Genomic DNA, 13,657 nt, shown 5'->3' on the forward strand with positions numbered 1-13,657 from the left:
GTGATGCGCAAAGATGCAACATTCTCGGAACGTGGTGTATTTTTGTCACGCGGTGAGGTAAGAGCAGTTTTGTAGCTTTTTGATCAAATTGTTTACCTTGCAATAAGAAAGACGTTAGAGTTGCAGTAGCAGAGTGCATCCTGTTTTTTTTTTTCTAAACGCTTGACCATCTCGATCTCGCACTTCTGTGCTTTTCCTTTCAGGCCAAGCCCTGCATACACCATAAATGTAGACGAAATCTGTGGTGACGAGTAGGCGCCGTCTCTGTGGCCAGTCCTATGTGCTTTGTTGGAAAAGTAACAAACCGCCGTTCTCGATGAGAAAGAACTCTCAGTAAGATTTAATTTTTTCAGGAAGTTCATGTAGTGCAACTGCGTTTTCAGAAATCTGTTATGCATGTTTAGCCGTAAATTTTTTGTATTTTGATCGTAGCTGAAAGAGTAATGAACACACATTACTCGACAAAGCGAATATAGAACAGTAACTTTCAAAAATGACGATGAGGAATTACCGGCGTTCGAATTCATTATAAATAAGGAGCTTTATTTCTTTTCCAGTCAAATGGCTTGCTTAGATGTTGACATTACTGCGTGCAGATACTCGGCTTTCAGATCGCCGCAGCTGCTTCTTTGATCATCCTACCGATTGTGCAAACAGGGGTACTGTAGCTAGCCGCACGAATCACGTGAAACGTGGTAATTGTTAGTGGAAAGCAGTACATTTAAATGGACGGTTCTTGTGAAGTGATTAAATATTGTAAGGTGAGGTTGTCCCAGCTTTCGCAGTGAAGCGGCAGGTAACCGTCACTGCTCGTCTCACTTTCGTCTCGTTACGAACTGAGTCTAAAAGAAACCGCACTCGCCGCTCGTCAGTCGGAGAAATGCCCCGGCTCGCTTCTCACCTTCAGCCTGTAGTTCCCTTACTAGCGTATGGGCTTGCGACCTGTCCCATTCATCCAGTTCCACTCACAACCTTTCACGTGTACTCTGATGAGAAATAGGAATTATCTATGTACTCGCTGGTATCATTTCTAATTCCGACTATCAATTACGCGTATACGTATTAAGTAAATTAATATTGGGCGCATATAAAATATCGTAGCGTCGTCGTTACTGTTTGATACTTGCCGTTTAAACCCAGTTATAAAGAGATTGTTGTAACATTTGCCGACTTCTGTAGTGCGAATGAGTACACAGTTGCGGACGCGTCACTGTCGTGATAGTTTGTATCGGGACTATCCCTGGGCAGCGTTCGGTGTTCAGAGGAAGCTTCCACGGCCCGTCCGTCCGAAACCGTGTTTCCGGTAAGAGTGCAGCAATGTGGATGCAACACGCGGCCTTTTTGCGGTATGGCTCCGCAACATTTCCGCGTGAGGGGGACGACGCAGGCGGTTCCCGAGGTGTTGCCGCCGTCAGCCGACGACGGCGGAGAACGCCCGGTGCGAGCCGGCTAGCCGGAGCGCTGTGTTTCGTGTCAGGCAGAAAAAATGGCGCGTGTTCGAGACAGACGCGATTTGTTGATGTTCCGGAATGTAGAAGGGGGCGCACGAGAGAGATGAACAAATTTCATAAATGTGGTAGGTGCATCTCCGGCCAGGTACACAGGTTGTATTGTACCTGAAGCTTTCCAGCTGACAGAGGACAGTCCTGGTGCTACAATTTTCTGCTTAACTGCAGCAGTGAACCGTAAATGTATGTAGCGTAGATTTTTTTACATTTCTGAACTTTCCTGAAGCATCTTCACATGTTTCCTCCTTTATATACACCAGCTTGTCAACTGTTCTTTTATTCCGGGCGTTTTGTAATTGCTCTTAGTGTCCCAGAAATCTTTTAAATGAGTCGCATATATGAAGTCGTAGTTCTCTCGCTGTACTTTTGCTCTGCAAAAAATATCTACATAGAGATTTGATTGGCTTTTCAAACTAAACTAATAAATTGCACGAGCCCTTGCACGAGTGTGGCAAACGTTTCGTACCTACAGTTGACTAGCGGTGCAGAGTTCTGTATGAACCGCCTGTAGCCAAGTGCCGATGGATAACCAGTAGCCCGCTTGTGGACTGGCACACAGCCACGTGCCTCCGTGCTGGTGTCGCCAGTCCTCGCACCAGTTGCTTTTGCGACATACTCAAAAGCATCTGAACTTGGAACTGCCTTTCTATTCCTTAAGTGTACTACTTGCTCCGCAATTGCTTCGTCGTCAATGTAAAATGTGTCCTCAGTGAATGTTTTCTGGAAAATACAGTCTCCATTTAAATAAATGTGTATTAGCCTGTAGTCGGTGCGAATGACGTACACACACAGAGAGAGAGAGAGAGAGAGAGAGAGAGAGAGAGAGAGAGAGAGACCCAGCTCGTCGCTCACGGGTTTCACACACTGTGGTTAGGTTACTCTCGCATTGTGTGCCACCCTTATACCTGCATTACACCATAAATCTGCGGAAGATCTTTTGTAAAGGTCATGTTATACGGAACTGACTGAAATGAAAACCTTGAAAGTGCAATAAAATTGCTTTACGTTGGATTTGGCGTTTGCCGGGAGCTTTCCACCGTTCACAATGACCAGACTAGTGGAGGTTTTGGGCCCATACAAGTGCATTGCAGAATGATAGCACGTTACCTGATCCCTGCATGTTCCTGCAGCAAGTGTATGATTTGAATAAAGCAGGAAGTACAAGAGCCGTAACTTTATTGTAATTTTTTTCTAATTTCTTGGCTTTTGGAACGTGCCCATACAGACAACAAAGTACAGGAAATGGTATTACAGTTTCGACACTTGGTGCTGGACATTATTTGAATTCGTGTCAGAGTACGATATAACATGGGATTAACAGAGGTAGGATTCGACATAAAACGAGATTTACAATCAAGACACGAAAACAAGTGAACAGGACGAAAATGACTAAACACATGGTGCTAGTATACTATAAAAATCCTACTGGCAACACAAGAAATGATAAATCGCCTGTGGTACGCATTTGAGATATTCTAAGGTCAGTTCCCATTAATGCCTATATATCTAAATTAACAGTAAAATTTTCTTTCTGTCCTCGAATTGTTTTAGAAGCTTCGGATAGAGAACTGAATGTTTGTACAGGTCTGTAAGTACAATCTACACAGAACAAAACAGTTCACAGGAACTGGAGTTGTGCATTACAGCTACACGCATAGATACACCAGTATTCAGACAAGTACACACAGAAAGTACACAGTGACATGAATTTAGAGACTGAGTGTTCCATGTCCTGCAGAGTAGCACACGGGGATACCGTCAGTTAATTGAGCTTTCGTCTTCCTCTGGCATTCTAAGTACACAAAGCATTAATTAGCAGCTGGGAGCTGTATCTTCGTGTCGCCACTGCTGTCGAACTCGTGCGGTAGTTTATACGTTGCTACAGCGTTAGATGTTACCGAGGTTCGGAGGCTGCTTGGAAACACATGACAAAGACCCCGAAAATTACTTGAAAGGACGTTGTGACAAGTGCCCCGAGGACATTCTAGAATTATGTGGTTGGATGACGCTTATGTCCAACCGATACAAGTGTTTCTTGAACTTCCAATGATTAAATTGCAGCCGTACTGTAATTGTTGTGAAGCTCATTGATATTTCTTTTCTATGATACCACGGAACTCTCGGAACTGTCGCATGAACTAACGAGTAGTGGTCGCCTTTGATTTTAGATGTCTGCGACCATTCGTCTTACCAGTCCGAAGAAAACCGTTTCGTGAGCATGGGTATCATATCTTTGTGAGGGAGCTTTTCATATGTGTACTAGCTCCATTAGCTCCATGTGGAGATATTTGCTTTACACGGGCATCTACTTCTTTAATTTCAGGTCCAAATAGTCGCAGGAGGAATAGCTAGCAGAGAAATATTCACCGCAACCTTAACGGCGGTTCGTTAGTTTCAACCAGTAATACGTTGGTCGTGGTTGACATGGACGCCCCATTAACTGTACGCAAGGCTTTATACTCGACAGTGTCTAGTCTTCGAAGCGTGCTGCCTGCTGCTGATCCGTGGCACAGGTGTCGAATCAAACCGTGTCCTCAGTAGGGACCGGTACAAAGACGTTGCTCTCCACCGATCACAGCCCCACCGTAGTCCAGTCGTAGGCGTTTTCTCCTCTGGTAACTACGTGTCAGTTACGAAGAGCCCATATAAGCTTATCATCAATCGTCCCAAGATATTTAGTTGCTTTCGCAACTGGAAAAGTGTGTCGTCGCAGTTGCACCGTTACGGGGAGTGGAATCCTGTGATGAGTAGAGATCGAAAGAGAGGACTTGCTATCAGATTCCGAGGCCACTTCCTGCACTTCACTCGTGTACACGTACGATCGCGGCGTGCATTTTCGGATGACAGGACTGAAGAGTACAGGCCTCGAAATATATGCATACGTCACCTGCGTACAGTAATACTGTAAGACACTGGCAGAGGGGTCGTGAAGGTCTGCGGTATAGAGACAGTAAAAGGGGAGCCTTCTGCTAGTTTTGTGGGTACCAGTGTAGTTCTGTGTTGCAAAATGATTCCCTTCCTATTGCTCAGAAAGCACACATTCTGCACGAGTGGTTTTGGAATCTGGAGTTCCTACAGTTTTTTCTCAAAGGGTTGACAAGAAGACGTTGTCGTATGCTCTAATGAAACCTCTGAACGCAATATCATATAATCAGCCAGAGAGAAATTTAGCTGTATGTCAAGAACAGTAAAAGAGTTTCAGTTGTCCCCTTTCCTTTTCGAAATCAAAGTTGATTTCCGGTAATAGCTTGTTTTCACACCGCCATTCTAAGCGCCGTATTAATCTTTTCCATTACCTTCGTCGAACACAGTATGATGATGAAAGGCAGATATGACTCGTTTTTATCAGATCTTTTTCCCGACTTGTGGATGGGGACACGTTACATGTTTTCAGTAAGGGGATTTTAATCTTTTGCGTCCGAAAACTAGCTGTCGTACACAGGAACGATTCTTAAAGTCGGATGTCTGTTGTCTGACAGGTTTCAATGTTCTGTGTTACATTCCAGATCCAGGTTAATGCAGATTCTTCGCCGGATGGAGTGCAGAAATTCTCGATTTTCGGTTTTTGTACATGAATATTTGTGCTGCAGCTTGTGCTTTCTTAAGGACAAGAAGCTTTTATCATTAGAGATATTTTTGTATTTTCTTAATGCCTCTTTGTGCGATTCAGAATCTGACGCAGTCCTTAAGGAACGCAGTCGGGGTGACGGGTGACTAGTTGCCGGCGTATGTAGTTTTCCAGGTGTCCAGACTACCCCTGCTTCATCGATAAGCGACGCAAAGACCTCATAGTATCTTTCACGATTCCCAGTAAAAGTGATAGATCCCACGTTTTCTTCCAGTAGTACTTCGAGTAAGTTCCAATTGACTTTGTGTGTTCAATTTCCGGGTGATTGCGAGGTTGACAGTCTCCGTAGATTGTGCGTTTATCATAATTTGAATAGGCAATGGATCCGGACCTGTCGTCGTGGTACACAGTGCAGTTGATGCTGTGCTAAAGGCCACTGCCGTCAGAACTTCATTTGGTCGGACTGTTCGTTTGGGTGAGCCGTCATTTAGTACGGCAGGGTTTTCCCAGTCAAGTACATCCACTAGCATTTTTCCCCGCTGCGTTGGCATTTCTGCAGCGCCACAGTACACGGTGGCCGTTCCAGCCACCTGGGAGCCAGTGATCGTTGTTAACTGCTGTCTGGAGAGCCTTTCATTAGGTGCTTCGAGTACAGAGATCAAATTCAGAGGGAGGTAGTTGGTCGGCAGAGGGATACCCACCGTTTGCAATGGGTCATGCCTAGTTCCCGGATTGAGAACGCAAAAGTGGCTGTCTTGTTTTTCGAACCACGCTGCACCGCGTCGTCTGTCTTCTCTAATGACAAGTAGCCCTGGAGTGCGAACTATTCGTTCGGTTTTAACCGTGTTTCGGTGATGAAACAAATGTCTACTTGAGTTTCGAGCACAAAATGTCGAAGGCTGTTTGTTTGCCTTGAGCGATCTTGCGAGACGAAATTTACATAAACATCTCTTGTACATTTTGAAGTACACAGGCAAGCCGGTGCATAAGAACCATTCTGTCAATGAAGACCAAAACATATTGATTATTAGAAATTATTCGTGTAGCTGCAGATTTTTGTTCAGTGATAGCACGTTGTAAAAGATCATCGCTTACGCGCAGTGTATTGTTGTATATGATAGTGGTTTGATCGGTCTGGCAAAGAAAACAAAAACTGTTTTTTTCGTAAACAGTTCACCTTACTTCTCAACATTGTTTCCTGTGAGAGATGTGCACTTGGTCCAGCGATCCTCCAACTTATTGATCTCAGCGGAAAGATACATTCTGTCAAAGTGTTCAAAATACTCGTCGACTGCAACTGTCACTTCATTTGATTAAAATTTCTTCAGAGCAAGCCAGAGTTTGAAGTTTGGAAACAGGAAGAAGTCAGTTGGGCTTCGAACTGGATTTAGTCGCCAGACTTTGCCCCAATTCGTGCACTTCCAGCATATTTAGCACCGGTACTTGGGAATGGTGCACTGGCCTGGTGAAACAACGCGTTTTGCCTGCCAACCTTGATCTTTATTCAGCCAACAGAAGTTTCAAACGATCCAGCAATGAACCGTAACAGGGTCCAGCCTTGATTCTTTCACGAAGTAACCTATGAAGATTATTCCTTGGGATTCACAAAAAACACCGGCTAACACCTTAGCCTATTTCCAACGTTTCCACTCTGGAGTATAATGATCTGATCGTTTCATGTTTGATCAATAGTCACAAATCTGCGTAAAAAGCCTCGCGGATTCTGATAAGATATCGCCAGACATTATGTTGAAATATTGTGCCGGATGTGCTTTTGTTCAAAAGTGAGCAAATCGAGCCACCCATCTCTTACAGTTTCTTTGCAGTCAACTCGCAGTGCAGAATACTACGCACTCGCTCAGTTCAGATATCTATCAGTCAGCAATTCTTATTCGACAGCCTTGCATTACCGTAGCGTGGATATTTGTCGGGTTTACTCTGTGGTGACAGTTTGATGATGGAGCGCACGACGTCTACGGTGTTTGTCTGACCGCGTTTAAATTCATTAATCCAAAAGTAAGCCGTTTTAAATTGCAGTGCAGAATCTGTTTTGATTTTTGGGGCAGTCAACCCTTCAAATAAAAATGTTTGGTAACAACACGAAACTGATTTCTCTGTTTTCAATTGCAGTCGATACACTAACTCAGGTGGATCTCAACAATAAACCGTAGACTATACATTCTTGAAATTTTTTGTACGGTTCTTGGAATAATAAAGCGTATCAACAGTGAATACGCAACTAAAATTTTCCCTTTATTCTGTTCGCTAAATCTCAATTTTTGTTGTTCGTTTGCTTCGAGGGTTTATATGTGTTCAGATGACGTCATCTGCCTGTAATACAAAATCAGGGGACCGCCTCTAGTCATTCGATTCCTCCCAAATTTATGGTATATACGGTGCTCAATCAATGAAACACAGGAGGCGGCACTCCCTATGGCCAAGTGTTCAGAAGAAATTGCATTTTTAGCGCAGGTCGGCCGATGCATCAGCCGTCTGTTAACGTAAGTTTCATGTAACGATTGGCACAGCGGAAGGCAATCAGAGAGTCGCAGGGTCGAGTCTTCATATGAAAAGTTACTGGCACTGCAAAACAACCGGAATGCTGCACAATATATCTTGTTTATTAATATTATCATGGAAGGCATGAAAAGGAGACAAAGGAAAATTTGGCACTGCAAATTACTTTCCAAGAAAGATTCGTAGTTAGTCTACAGGACTTAGTACTCCATTAGTTTAATTTTGGCATTTAACAGCGCTCAGCAAATGCACACGCTCACTGTGTCCCCAGTGAGCTAAAATCGGCCAATCCAGAGTGAAAAAGAAATCGTAGACCGAGAAGGCTACATCAAAATATGTTTCATTCAACATCACGGGTTCTTATGACCTCAGTTGTTTCTGCGCCCTCAAACAAATCCTAAAACAAAATTCCCCATCACGAACTATCTTCATCAAAATTGGGCGACATAATTGGTAACACTTTGTTGGCAAACGGTGTGATGAATGTAAGAGTTCGTGTGTCTATAGAAACTTTTAGGCAACCATGTAGCCCAATTTGTAAAAAATGTGGCGTGTATGACGCGTAGAAGATACCGAGACAATTACTGCATCCCTCTTTTCACGTTGAATATCACCAGAACACGTGTAAAAAAACTGTAAAATGATAAAGGTATCTAATTGCATATACCTTCCTGGAAGTTTATTTCCAATTCCTAATTTTCCTTTGCCCTTGCTTTTCATGCCTTGATCAAAATATCAATACTCGTAAATATGATGCAGTGAGCATTATTTCGGCCTATCTGCAAAATAAAAAAATGATGCTGCATAGGGATTCGACACAACCTCCAAAAGGCCGTTCTGTATTACATGTGCTGCCTCGTAACCGAGCTAACGTAAATGGTTAATTTACCCAAACCAGCGGCAAATGGCTTTCTTTTTTCTAAGCACATGGCCATATTTATTCTCATGTTCAGAGAGTTGTGCTAATGTATCTTCTACCTTCGAAGAATTAGCACCCTATATGAGGTGTGATAAAAAATAACGAATTTTTTAATCTCGCTGGCTGTAGACAAACGGTTTTCAAACTCTGTTGTCTTGTTGTTACACATGATCCTGATGTATGTCACTATTTTGAATGTTTAGTTTGATGACAATCGAAAAGATTACACGTCTTTTGGAGTGCTGGGCGAATTTTTGCTTTTGAAGATGTATCACAGAATTTGCATTAAATTTTGCTTGAAAACAGGAATAAAGTGCAGCACCGCATTCGAAATATTGACTGCGAGTCTCCCATGAGTAAGACAGGAGTTTACGAGTGGGATAAGTGTTACAAAGAGCGTTGAGAAGACAATTAAGACGAAGACAGTGTTGGACTACCTAGCACATAAATTAGACATGTGGAAGAAGTAAAGAAAATGGTTCTGGAAAACAGTCGAATTACGATCAGAGAGGTTTCTAACGACGTCGGCATATCCTTCGGCTCATGCCATTCTTTTTTTTTTTTTTTTTTTTTTTTTTCCCCGGGAGTTTCAGGCATGAAACGTCTAGCAGGAAAGTTTTTCCAAAATTGAACTTCGGCCAAAAGCAACGTCGCTTTGACATCGCTCAGGAGTTGGTGAAAGAAGTCGACGATACAAAACTTTTAAAGAAGGTTTAACAGGTGACGAAAAATGGGTAAAGGAGCCAGACCGTCCCAATGCAAACAGCCTGAAGAGCAAACATCGAAAAAAAAATTCAATCACGATCACATGTGCGGGTTCCTTTCACTGATCTATTCGATTACAATGCGTCGTATGGTCAATAAGGAATACGTGATTTTTTGGCAAAAAAATCGATAGTTTCCTCAAGAAGCGTTTTCGCTTGGCGTGGCCCCATGAGACTTCTTTCTATTTCCGGGGCTGAAGAGAACCATAAAACGACGTTTTGCCACCACTGATCAGATAAAATAGGTGATGAACGGTGTAAGGAAAAGGGAGTTGGAGATGTGCTTCCAAGATTGGAAGAAGGGCTGGCGCATATGTATTCTGAAGGGGTGTGCTCACCACATAATGCCCACCTTACACTTCAACCTTGAGCTCACAACCTCCAGGGGACTCGCCGCTCTTTGGTGGGTTCATGCTTCACTACCACAGGCTCCCAGCCTTTGCAGCATCTTTTCCCTTTCGTGCTGCATGTCTATCATGTTAGTATCATTTTTCCCTTTCCTTGGAGAACATGTCTGGTGTTTTTTTGGGAATGTTGCACACTGTCCATAGCTGACATACAGTCTCACCACTGGTTTTCATGCCTATTTTCCTTCCTTCATTCTTCTCCTATCCTTCCTCCTCTTCAATATTTGAGGCTCCTCTTTTTCCTTCTTCCTCCGTTTGTCCACGCGAAGGCCAGTCAATGCATCTAAAATGTTGTAGGGGACTGGGTAACATGTAATTCCCAGCCTTGGGCCAACTGGTAATGTTGGCATGTACCACCTGGTGCAGGCCAGGCCCAGAGAGGGGCGATTGCCTGCACTGCTACCTTCCTAAATTGCTGTTTGATACTCGTGACTTAGGATTGAACAAACACCTGTCACAGGGACCAATCACCTAAGGCTGCTGTGTGCCCATTTGAAAGGGGCACCCAGTTGGAAGGAGCAAGCCATCAGACATGCTGGCAGTCATGGGAGATTTCCTCGAAGTGAGCCAATTACCATCTTTGCAGTCCACGTCTACCAAACATAAATGGAATGAAGCTCTCAATTCAAAGACCCTCCCAGCTGCATCACAATGCTGCTCAACAGTCTAACAGAGGCCTAAATCCAAATGTATGTCTGATCAGGGTGGCATTGCAGTCCATCGGGTGACTAAAAAGGTAGATGCCTTCTTAGTGCCCACAAGCACTATTTTTCTCATCTTTGTTACAGTGGGAGAATCTGTCCAGGATCAAAGCAGGCTATGATGTTATCACAGTCTGACTGTACATTATGAACCTAAAGTGCTGCTCCCAGTGTCATCATTTCAACCACACTTTATAGTCTCGTTGACAAGCGGCCAACTGTGTAACTTGATGTAGGGAAGCTAACCACCTTGCTGCTGCATCTACTGCAATGGTTATCGTGCCACCTCCTGTCGTAATTATCTGTTATGTTTTGATGAGCAGCTGTCTAGGAGATCTGGGTAAAGGAAAAAGTTCCTTACCCGGTCACTCGCAAGTTACTGGCTAGTTAAAAACCCTGTGTCCTACTGTCAGGCACTTATAATGTGGTTCTTGCTTCATCTTGCTCCATGAAGGACATGGCCGTGCAGACATGTGACCTCAAATACATCTCAGAGATTGTGAAATCTCCCATTGTCATGGTATCACCATCCCCTTGTCCAGCTGTGCAACAAGCCATCAAACCCTCGCCACAATGGGAGAAGTCACCAGATACACAACCGACCTGCTGGAAAGGACAGATGAAATACTCCCATGGAGACTTCCTATCTCCTTTCAGTCAACCAACATCTAAGACTTCCTCTGCCAACTGGAAAGGCTCAAGAAATCCAAAGGCAAACGGTCTTCTCCTAAAGTGACTCGGAGGTACTCTTCGATGGTGTCATCATGTACTACCTTCACCTGGCCAGCCTCCGTGCCACCAGAGCACAGAGGTGAAACCCCTTGACTTTTATCCTCATCGTGATTGTCCTTACAATGACCAACACTTCCCCAATTGTGATGCCAGGTAGAATATCTTACAAACATTATCCGTATCACTGCAGAACGTTCTGTTCCCTGCTCTTCGTCTATACAATGCATGTCAAACACCTTAGGTGTCATTTTGCGGAAATTTCAAGCTCTTCCCACTGTCACCCGGCCTTCTTCCATCAGAAATGAATGGAGGTGGCTCAAGTGATACCCTTCCCATCTCTGAATTGTGAGGCACAGTACTGCCTATGATATGAGAGAGCAATACTCTCTTGTGGACAACCAGAATGCACGTTTCCCAGTCACTGGTGGGAAGCCATTGTCATACCCATACCTAAGCCCGGTAAGGACAAACGCATTCTTTCTAGTTATCATCCAATTTCTCTTGCCAGATTCGTTTGCAAGGTGATGCAGCATATGATTTATGCCTGGGTGGTATGTTGGCTCGAGTCTCACAATTTACTAACCACTGCACAGTGTGGATATCGAGGACGCTGTTCTGCAATTCACCATCTCGTCACTATGTCCACCCGTGTTATGAATGGTTTCCTGCAGAAATCCCAGATTATGTCCATGTTTTATGATTTGGAGAAAACCTACGACACCTGCTCCACGACTGGTATCTTGTGCACTCTCTACACATGGGACTTCCATGGCAGCCTGAACTATTTCCTTGAGGAATTTTTCAAACACTGAGTTTTCAATGCCCAAGTGTCCTCTCCCTTGTCAATCACCTTTATTCCTGAAGATTGTGTTCTTAAGTATTCCTTCCTCAGTGACTGTACCTTTGTGTATACTGATGGTTCTCAGATTGACCATGGTGTTGGGTACACCATTGTCATTGGTGCCAACATCTTTAGTTTTTGGCTTCTGGTGCACTGCTCAGTATTTACAGCGTAGTTTTCACCCTGTATCAGGCCACTGAATACATTTGGTGACACAGGCTTTTTAGATGTGTCAGACACTGTCGGCACACTTCAAAGCCTCTGTGGGCTGTACACCACCCATCCCTTAGTGCAATCGTTCCAGGAAAACTGTCACTTGATCACTCGTGGTAGAGACACTGAGATGTTCATGTGGGTTCATGCCCATGTTGGTGTGGCAGCAAACAAAGCTACTGATACTGGTGCCAAGGGTGCAGTAATTTCACCTCAGCCCATTGGTTCATAAATTCCCTCTAATGATTACTGTGTTGCCATCTGTCAGGAGGTGGTGTCACTTTAGCTTCACTGGTTTTCCATTCAATGGAATAAGCTCTGGGTTATTAAGCTTCTCCCTGTGGCTTGGACAAACTCCTGTCAGCCCTCCCTTCATGAGGTCATTTTATCTAGGCTGCGTATTTTGCACTGCCTTTTCAGCCTTCGCCATTTAAGTGGCGCTCCCCCAGCATGTTGTGGACATTGGGTGCAATGTTAAAATGTCAGGCACTTCCTGGCAGAATGGTGTTTTTTTTTAATAGTTTGTGTGCCTGAGTTTTCCATCTGAATTATCGCCCGTTTTAGCGAACGACAAGCGAGCTGTTGACCGCGTGTTACTTTTTATCCATAAAAGCAATACGGCGAAGACCATGTAATTTTTATTTCAGGACCTCCATTACTCTATGGCATACTTTATACACTTTTCTCCACGTCTTTGTTTTAGCATTCTTCTGTTCCATCGATTGTGAATAGAGTGTAGTCATTTCTACCTCCTCTCTTAGTCTTCATGTTGTATAGTTCTGATATGGGCGCATATCATTATAGTTGCTTTTGCACCCAAATACAAAACAAAAGAAAAGGAAACAAACACCACACAAACTAATGTGTAGAAAGCAGCAGTTTCGAAATCAGAATGAAAGATGCAATTTCCATTTGTGCATGACAGCAGGGGGACCGAAACTCGTGCAGGGACTTCTGGAAACACAATTCTGGTATGCTCTTAGGCGATTTGAAGTGCTCCACGTTTTTCAGTCCAATGTGTGGATCTCATTGTGTGATTTTTTTTTTCTTGTCCTCCGTATGTGATTAGGACTTCTGCATCTTACAGTCTACAAATTGAACTGCTAATATGTTGCTTGTGTTGAGCGTGAGATTGATTTACATCTGTTAGAGAGAAAATGATAGTGTGTATGGTGAACTTGATGAAAGTCGTGGCAGTAAGAAAGCAAATACTGGGTTGGTGTATCTGTTCATATCATTTTTCCAATTTTGATAAACACAAGACACACACATAAGAGATTTGTCACCAGTAATGTGTTTTTCTTCACTATTTACAACAGTCTGCCAAAACTGGGGCAACTTTACTATTCTGTGACTAGAAATCGTGTGGTTTTGAGGCAAAGAACTCACCAATCCATGTTCACAGTGCCTTTTCATCCAGAAAGAAAGGAAGTAAGTTTCCCAGAGGTTGTTATGCAGAGAGCAAAAAAGGTGAAAATCTGAGTGCA

This window comes from Schistocerca serialis, chromosome 7 (assembly GCF_023864345.2).
Source record: "Schistocerca serialis cubense isolate TAMUIC-IGC-003099 chromosome 7, iqSchSeri2.2, whole genome shotgun sequence".
NCBI classification, from domain to species: domain Eukaryota; kingdom Metazoa; phylum Arthropoda; class Insecta; order Orthoptera; family Acrididae; genus Schistocerca; species Schistocerca serialis.